We start from the raw sequence: 9,306 nt of genomic DNA on the forward strand, positions 1-9,306 counted from the left end.
GTCTACACATGGAAAACTCACCAGACAAACCCACACCAAACACTCACCCCATTTAATTCCCTGTTACATGCCCCGAGGGAGCCGAGAGCATCAGGACCCAAGGCGGCAATGCTCTGAGGTTCTAGTTCAGGTTCCCTCTACGTGACAGATTCACGCGCCCACGTACACACATACCACTGGCCCAGGCAGAGGAGCACCGGCACCCACAGGTGGCCAGAGAACCACAGTGACGGGGACTGAGGGAAGGTGGGGGTGGGGGGCTGGTCAAGAATATGGCATCAACTGGAAACTGGAGCCCCAGAGAACCTCTCTGCTGCTGGCTGAGCAGGAGTCGAACTTAAAGCAAAGGTAGAGCACAAAATAGAGGTAAGATGCTCAGAGAAGACCGGGCAGACGAAGAAGGAAAGATGCAGGGGAAGTCCTGGGAGAGCTGCCTCAGAAGAGGAGCTTTTCCTTCACTGGGAACTCAGCCGGGCAGAGGCCTTGTGAGCCCCGTGACACACTGGGGCTGAAAGAATGTGTCATAGCATCACCTCTGCCTCCTGCGTGCTCTCTCAAGGCAGAAGGACCCCCCCCCCCAAGTCTAATCCTCCCCATTGTCACTCTTAAGGACTTTCCCAAGTAACCCCCCCCCACACACACACACACCACGTTCAGCCCAGCAGAGGGCCAAGCACAGAAAGCCTCAGTGACTCTTCCTGGGGGAACCAGGGCCAGAGAACCCCGTCCCAAGTCCTCCACCTCAAACGTCAAGTCCTCCTCAGCCCTCCTTTCATTCTCCTCCTGTTTCTTTCTTGTAGGTTTTGGCCTTTTCCTCTCCTTCTCTGAGCTCCTTCATCCTTTCCTCAAAAACCGTAATCCTTCTGCTTCTCTTGCATCTTCTTATTGACTTCAAAACGTTTCTTCCCCTGATCCAAGGTGGAACGTTCCACACGCACAGACGTGCCTGGGCTCGCAGATGGTTCTTCTGATCGCTGTGACCCTGGACGGGATGCATCGCAGACATCGCAGTAATACCTTCCCGCCGTGGGCGGTCTTGGTCACAACCACGGTCTTCCCAAGCTTAGAGCCCCGGTGCAGCTCGTCATCCCGGTGCCAAGCGGCTCCCGCTGGTCAGGCTGCCCTGGCTTTCTATCCTTCTTTGCTCTCTCCCTTGAGCCTCTTCTCAGCGCGCTTCTCATGTTCATCTGTGCCCCACTTTTGGTGAAAGTGTAAGTTTTTTTGTCCCTCTGCCCGGTGCCATCTTCACCGTGAAGCGTCATCAGTGGACTCCCCTCTGTGCCCTGACTGGGGACCAACTGCACAACCCACAATCTTGGTGCACTAGGCCAGCACTCCAACCATCCCCGTGACCTGGCCCAGCCAGGGTCGGGGATGCTTTCAGCAGAAGCAGCAGCCTTGAAAACAGCCATTCACTCTCTGTCCAGGGCGAGCAAAATCTGATGCCAGAGAACTGAGCAGGGCAGGGGGCTCATTTCAAGAAGCGGGTGATGCCTCCGCCCGCCTGTATTGCTGCGTAGGGTGCCCTGCTCAGAAGCCCTCTGAGAGGAGGTCCGAAGGCAGTCAGCAGGTTGGTCACGTGCGTGCAGCCTTCCTCAGAGTTCTTATTAGCAAGGGCCAAGAAGAGCGAACGACTGTGAGAGTAAGAGGCACCGCTCTGCTTCCAGCTCAAGGCGATTGGGTAGAAGCTGCAGACCCGTCTGGGCGAGCCCGGGGGGGGGGGGGGGGGGGGGGGGGGGGGGGGAGTCAGGAGTCCTTCCAAAGCCTTTCCACCCTAGGACAAAGACTGACAGAAGATCCAAACCCAACCAGGGACCATTTGTGGATACAGTGGGGAGATGCTGAAGCCTGTGGTCACTTACTGGCCTTGAGTTCCTAGTTCCCTCTGGCATTAGAAAAGAATCTTCTCATAGTTTCTTCTATTATTTTCATGATTTTCTTTTTCTTTTTTTGAACTTTGATCCAGTTGGAATTTGTCTTCATATACAGTGTGAAGTAGGGATCCAAGTTTGTTTTTCCACTGGCTACTCAGCTGTTCCAATAGCGTATACTGAGAAATCAATCTATTCTCCCTCTGGCTTTCGATTCTGTATGAGTACTCTGGCGTGGGGTGGTTTACCAGAGTCCCTACTTTAGGTGGACTCCGTCTTTTGTCCCCCATCTCTGTGGCACTGTCCAAAATATATCTTAGAAGTGACCCGAAGTGCTTTGCTCACTCAATTGCATTTCCAAGATCTTATCTCAGATCTCATCCAGTAATTAATTCCTATCTTGTTAACTCTTTGATGCTTTAAAAAATATTTTTGTTATATTTTGTCCAGCTTTTTGATAATTCTTCTTCTTTTTTAAGGTTTTATTTATCTATTTTTAGAGAGGGGAAGGGAGGGAGAAAGAGAGGGAGAGAAACAGCAATGTGTAATCGCCTCTCGCACACTCCCTACTGGGCACCTGGCTCACAACCCAGGCATGTGCCCTGACTGGGAATCGAACTGGTGACCCTTTGGTTCGCAGTCCAGTGCTCAATCCACTGAGCCATACCGGATTATTCTTTATAGAGAGGATTGTTCTAAATTACCTAGTCCACTACCACCAGGAGAGGGAGTTCTGGGTTTGGGTAGTAGAGTTCCTTACGTTGAACAGTCCTTCAATTCCTGGAATAAATCCCTTATGGTCATGACATATTAATTTTAATACACTATATTCTATTTACTAGTAATGCATTTGGACTTTTTGCATTTACATTAATTAATGAGATTCCCTATATTTAGGCATCTTGGCCACCAACGTGCCATCCAGGCTGATGAAACTGCAGGGCCACACGGGCCACGGCCACAGCCACAGCCACGGCTGCATCAGCAAGCACAGGAAGCACCAGGGAGGCTGAGGTAATGCTGGTGGCTTGGTCATCACAGGATTAATTTCAACAAGTATCACCCAGGCAACTTTGGGAAAGTTGGTGTGAGGCATCACCACTTAAAGAAGCAGCAGAGCTTCTGCCCAACTGCCAGCCGCGATAGACTGTGGACCTGGTCAGTGAGCAGACACGGGTAAATGCTGGAAAAACAAGACTGGAGCCACTCCCATCACTGATGTGGTGCGATCGGCTACTACAGAGTTCTGGGGAAGGGACTGCTCCCAAAGCACCCTGTCGTTGTGAAGGCCCAATTCTTCAGCAGAGGAGCTGAGGAGAAGAGTGGGGCCTGGGTGCTGGTAGCTTGAAGCCACATGCAGGGGAATTCATTAAATTCTCACAAGTGCAAAAAAAAAAAAAAAAAAAAAAGGAGAGAGAGAGATTCTCTATACTTATGTGCTTTACTGAAGTCTTCACTGATTTGGTATCAGTCTTTTGCTCACATTTTAAAAAGACTTTATAAATTTTCCTTCTTTTTCTGTATCATGTAACAGTTTAAACAATCCTGGGGTTATCTTCCGTTTAAAGGTTGGGTAGAATTCCCCTGTGCAACCATGCAGCGCAGTGCTTTTAATTGTAGTCATCAGGACCCTTGCTGGCTTGCTGCGGGGCTATGGAGGGAAGAATTGTAATAAAAATGACAGACAGTATGTGATTCACACCAGTGCACACAGCTGGAGCTGGAGTAATTGCATGACTTTAAAAAATTCCTAGTAAATTTTCAATACCATGAGATCATAAAGATTAAATTTTTGCATTTTGTTGTTGCAAGAGTCAAAAAGCTTTGAAGTCTTTTTTTTAAAATTTATTTCATGCTCTAGCCTTTTTCAGAGACCAAAATATATTCATTGAACCACTTCCCAAACATTTACCCAGCTTTCTGGTCCGTCAGAGCTCTGGGGATATGTCTAGTTGCTTCGGGCCACAATGAGAACCCCCCTCCAATCCCCAAAGCTAATCTTCCATAAATGTGACACTTTGCGCATCAGAAAACAATTCCTGTTTCTAGGCTGCTTCTGTGCACTGTCTCCAAAGGGGGAGAGTCTCATCTCTTTTATTGTCCCTACAACAGGAGTAGCTGTGGTCATTAAGAATAGAGATGGAGGCAAGATGGGGAGGCAGAACATCAAATCTATACTTGACTGCAAAATCAAAACAAGCACACAAAACCCCAATAGCAGCAAAAGCCCAAACCTCCTTTAGGCAAAGTGCTATTTCTTAATGGGCTCTTTCTCATCTCTCCTTTTGAGGAAAATCTCTCAGAAAGACCCTGATGCATAGCCAAAGGGCCTGGGGTCGAAGTGACCTTTGCAGAGTGGCCTGCTCTCCTCGGAAATATAGGATGTAGAGTGTACTTTGGAGCTTCAAAGTGATAGGAGACTGGAGGCATCTGAATTGAAATCTGGCCCTGCCCCCACGCCCTGGACCCTGGGAAGAGGGTTGGAGTCAAGTTCACTGCTAAGGAAAGAAGTGGTTGAATTTCAGAAGGACATTGTCTTATCCAGCCAGTAGGCACCCCTACTATGTGACTGGTGTGATTTTGCTGGCTAAATGAAGTCAGTTAGCCACTAACTGGGGAAAGCTGGAAGTTGTAGTTGCCTAGGTTCATGCCTGTCTCTGTCACCAAGCTTGTGATCTCCCTGAGGACGGGATTTACCTTTTCAATCTGATTCTGCAGCGCCTGGCACTCAGTACATGCTCGGTACATGAAAGAATGAAGCAATTAAGATAACGGTTTCCAAGAATTTAGTTATTCATCCATCGAGTATTTATCGGGTACCTGGGGCAGGCCCTTCGCTGGGTGCCGGTAATAGATCAAAGGACACCCCTAGTCTGCGCCCTCATGGGGTTTGTGGCCCAATGGCACAGGATGTCCAACCTCTCCAGCGGGAGGAGAGACAGTAAATATGCGCTCACCCCGTGCTCTAGACAGGCTTCCCACCAGCTGTCGGTGGGACCTGCAGAGCCCAAATGAAGGAGTCTTGGGGGAGATTCCGGGGGTGCCTCTAGCTGCCTCTGCCGCCTGTGCAGTGAGCATCGATGCAGGTGAAAAGATGGAGAAAACCGGGGCGCCGGCCTTGACAGCCTCTCAAAACACTCAGAGACTGTAATCTGCAACCTTGCTGTTAATAGAGAAGGAAAACCAACACAGGGAAGGGGAGAAAAGCACACCGCTGGAGCAGATGGTGGGTGTGTGGTTTCCGGAGGGACGGGGGCAAGAGCTTTAAATCAGGCGGTGGCGCGCCCCCTGCTGGACACATGACCGTTCTGCAACTAAGCGAGCATCCTCGGAGCCAAGTAGGAAGAAGGCTGCTCGACCCCAAGTCTGGACAATGTTCCTCCCACATGCAGAAAGCTAATCCCCAAGGACAAAAATCTACCAAGGCTGGTCCATCCCTACCGTCAGGGGAATCAGGAATGGGTCAGTGGCGAACAAAATTCCATCTGTAACCAGGTCCTTGGCTATCCACTCTCCGGCCAACTCACTACCTCCTTGGTGCTTCAGTTCCCACCTTGGGCCCACCCTGGGGAAAAGCACCAGTCCCCTCTTTTTCTGCAAATACAAGGTGCCTGGGTGTGAGTAATAACACAGATAGCATCATGTGTAAAAACTATGTCTAGCACACTGCTATCTCCCTTCCCCCAAGAGCATATAATTTGAGGATTTTTCTTAAAAGAAAACTTTAACGCCCCCAACCAATCTTTTCCAAACAGTGATAATTATAAATTCCAAACAAAAACTTAGAGGCATGTGAGCCTCTTTCAGGCATTTCATTTCAATAGATCCGCTAATTAAAAGCTGTAATTTAACAAATAATGACCTAACCATCTCACTTTGAAATCAAACAAAAACCTACACAAAATGTTGGACCAGAGAAAGACAATGAATCCAGGCCCCACTCCGACTCCTGCTGGGCCTGGGCTGGCCTTGCTCCAGCCGTGGGCCTGTCGCCTTTGATTAGCAGCAATAGTTTTCCAAACCATTTGCAACCAACTCACTACAGGGAAGATAAGTGAGCAATTTGTGAGGCTAAGTGTTTTTTTGGACCCGATCCCTCTGCTGATGGAGCAGGATGGAATATTTATCCTTTCCTTGCCCTTATTCATTGTCACTTTGGCCAATTTCATTTTCTCCCTGACCCCTCTCTGGTCCCTGGGGAAGAATGTTGTTTCGAAAGTAATAAGCAGGAAGGAACACGAAAAGGAAAACTAGCAATGAAACCAGGTGATGCTCATTGCAGGCTGCATCCGAAGTGGTTAATAGAATAAACGATAAAAGTGAGATTGCTTCCCACCTACCTCGCCCCCTCCCGAGGCTGGGAATTGGGCATCTGTGCCAGGCTAAAAATAGCCTCGTGTTCTGGAACCTCCCAGGCAGCCCCAGCTCTCCCCAGTTGCCTGGTGTGTGCTCCAGATTGGTCTGGGGGTCAGGGCTCCAGCAGAGTTCTATCACTGAACAGTCTCCTGATCTCTGGAGACCTTCCTGAATACGTACTTAACTATTATAAATATTTGATATTTATTCAGAATCCTAATTTTAGAATTGATAGAGCTTCTACCCAAGTATAACTTCTTACATAAGAAAATAGGTTGCCCTAGCTGGGTGGCTCAGGTTGGCTGGAGCATCCTCTTGTACACCAAAGGGCCGTGGGTTCGGTCCCCAGTCAAAGCGCATACCCAAGTTGCGGGTTCTATCCCTGGTCAGGATGCATATAGGAGGCAATCAGTGATATTTTTCTCTCTCCATTCCTCTCTAAAATCGATACACAGATCCTTGGGTGAGGATTTAAAAAAAAGAAAGAAAGAAAACAGATCTAAGTTGTTTCCATGTGGAACTGAATATAATCCATTTTCTTTTTTTTAATATATTTATTGATTATGCTATTACAGTTGTCCCATCCCCCCCCCACTCCACTCCATCCTGCCCACCCCCTCCCTCCCACATTCCCCCCCCCTATAGTTCATGTCCATGGGTCATACTTATAAGTTCTTTGGCTTCTACATTTCCTACACTATTCTTACCCTCCCCCTGTCTATTTTCCACCTATCATCTATGCTACTTATTCTCTGTACCTTTCCCCCCCTCTCCCCCTCCCACTCCCCTATTGACAACCCTCCATGTGATCTCCATCTCTATGGTTCTGTTCCTGTTCTAGCTGTTTGCCTAGTTTGCTCTTGTTTTTGTTTTAGGTGTGGTCGTTAATACTGTGAGTTTGCTGTCATTTTTACTGTTCCTATTTTTGATCTTCTTTTTCTTAGGTAAGTCCCTTTGACATTTCATGTAATAAGGGCTTGGTGATGATGAACTTCTTTAACTTGACCTTATCTGAGAAGCACTTTATCTTCCCTTCCATTCTAAATGATAGCTTTGCTGGATACAGTGATCTTGGATGTAGGTCCTTGCCTTTCATGACTTGGAATACTTCTTGCCAGCCCCTTCTTGCCTGTAAGGTCTCTTTGGAGAAATCAGCTGACAGTCTTATGGGAAGTCCTTTGTAGGTAACTGTGTCCTTTTCTCTTGCTGCTTCTAAGATTCTCTCCTTCTGTTTCATCTTAGGTAATGTAATTATGATGTGCCTTGGTGTGTTCCTCCTTGGGTCCAGCTTCTTTGGGACTTTCTTGAGCTTCCTGGACTTCTTGGAAGTCTATTTCCTTTGCCAGATGAGGGAAGTTTTCCTTCATTATTTGTTCAAATAAGTTTTCAATTTCTTGTTGTTCCTCTTCTCCTTCTGGCACCCCTATAATTCGGATGTTGGAACGTTTCAAGATGTCCTGGAGGTTCCTAAGCCTTTCCTCATTTTTCCGAATTCTTGTTTCTTCATTCTTTTCTGGTTGGATGTTTCTTTCTTCCTTCTGGTCCACACCGTTGATTTGAGTCCCAGTTTCCTTCGCATCACTGTTGGTTCCCTGTACATTTTCCTTTGTTTCTCTTAGCATAGGCTTCATTTTTTCATCTGGTTTTCGAACAGATTCAACCAATTCTGTGAGCATCTTGATAACCAGTGTTTGGAACTGTGCATCCGATAGGTTGGCTATCTCTTCCTCGCTTAGTTGTATTTTTTCTGGAGCTTTGAAGTGTTCTGTCATTTGGGCCATTTTTTTTTGTCTTGGCGCATCTGTTACTTTAAGGGGCGGAGCCTTAGGTGTTCCCCAGGGCAGGGTAACGCTATTCGCTGCGCTGTGACACTATATGTGGGGGAGGGGCAGAGAGGGAGCAATGGCGCCCACTCCACTCTCCACTAGGTTTCAGCCACTCCCTCGGCTACCCACAATCAAACTGGGCCCCTCTGGTGCTGGTTCCCACGTGGGTGGGCTTGTGCACGCCCTAGGTCCCTGTGGGTCTCTCCAGTGACCTCTCCTGTGAGGCTGGGAGTCTCTCCTGCTGCTGCCCCAACCCCCACGGGCGTTTTCAATCAGAGGTTTGATGCTTTATTTCCCTGAGCTGGAGCCCTGGGTTGTGTGGTCTGCTTTGCTCCCCGCTGTTTGTCCGGTTTATCTGTGCACGAATGTGGGGTCCTGGGGTGCTACCTGCTGCTCTGCCTGCCCCGTTCTCCGCCACTCTGAGTCTGGCCCTCTCGGTTTATCTGTGCGACTGTGGGGCCGCAGGGTCTGCTAGTGGTCAGACTGCCGGCCCCGTTCGTCCCACACTCCACCAGTCTCGGTCCCGCCACGGCCACGCGAGTCCTCTCCGCCCCAGCTGCCCGTCTCTGCCCCTCCTACCAGTCTGGATGAATATTTATTTTTTATTTCCTTGGTCGGTCCCCCTTGCCGTTCGATTTTCTGTCAGTTCTGGTTGTGCGAGGAGGCTCAGTGTGTCTACCTACGCCGCCATCTTGGTTCTCCCCCAATAGAATCCATTTCCAAGCAGAAACTGAAAAAATTGAAAAAAAAACCGAAACCCCAACACTCTGAATTATCTAATTACTCCTTAGTTGTTGCTTGGCATTCACCCTGACCCCCAGAAAGAGACAATGCGGGGGAACGGTTCCAAAGGACCCAGCAGAGCTGCCTGCTCGGGCAGTGCAGGGCAGGACGCAGTCCCCTCCGTGGAGTCCTGAGGCTTTTCACTGAACTCTTGGGCACAGGGATCAGGGCCATCTTCTTCAGGACGGAAGGTGCTTTGAAGAATTTCAGCTTGCTCTTCCGTTTTCTCATCTTGTACGGCGTCACTGTAGTCGGGCTCCATACCGAGAGCTGTTTTTCCAAGGCCGTCATCACCAGTGCTGCTGTGTTCATTGAAAGCAAGCAGTTCTTGCCACTGTTTGAACTTACTGGAAAAGTTTTCATTTTCAAGCATTCAAAGTTTTAGGAGTCAAATAATATGATAGATCAAAAATGCAGTGAAGGAAAAGGACCATCGGCTTCTACCTTACCTCCAGAAAACCTGCCAGCAC

The 9,306-nt window shown here is 48.6% G+C and overlaps 1 pseudogene; it reads right to left on the reverse strand.

Moving 5' to 3' along the window:
* Nucleotides 1–264: 264 nt before the first annotated feature.
* LOC112308695 (zinc finger matrin-type protein 2 pseudogene) lies at nucleotides 265–9,098 on the reverse strand (annotated as a pseudogene).
* Nucleotides 9,099–9,306: the final 208 nt, after the last annotated feature.

The sequence above is a fragment of the Desmodus rotundus genome, chromosome 9 (genome assembly GCF_022682495.2).
Source record: "Desmodus rotundus isolate HL8 chromosome 9, HLdesRot8A.1, whole genome shotgun sequence".
In the NCBI taxonomy this organism is placed as follows: Eukaryota; Metazoa; Chordata; class Mammalia; order Chiroptera; family Phyllostomidae; genus Desmodus; species Desmodus rotundus.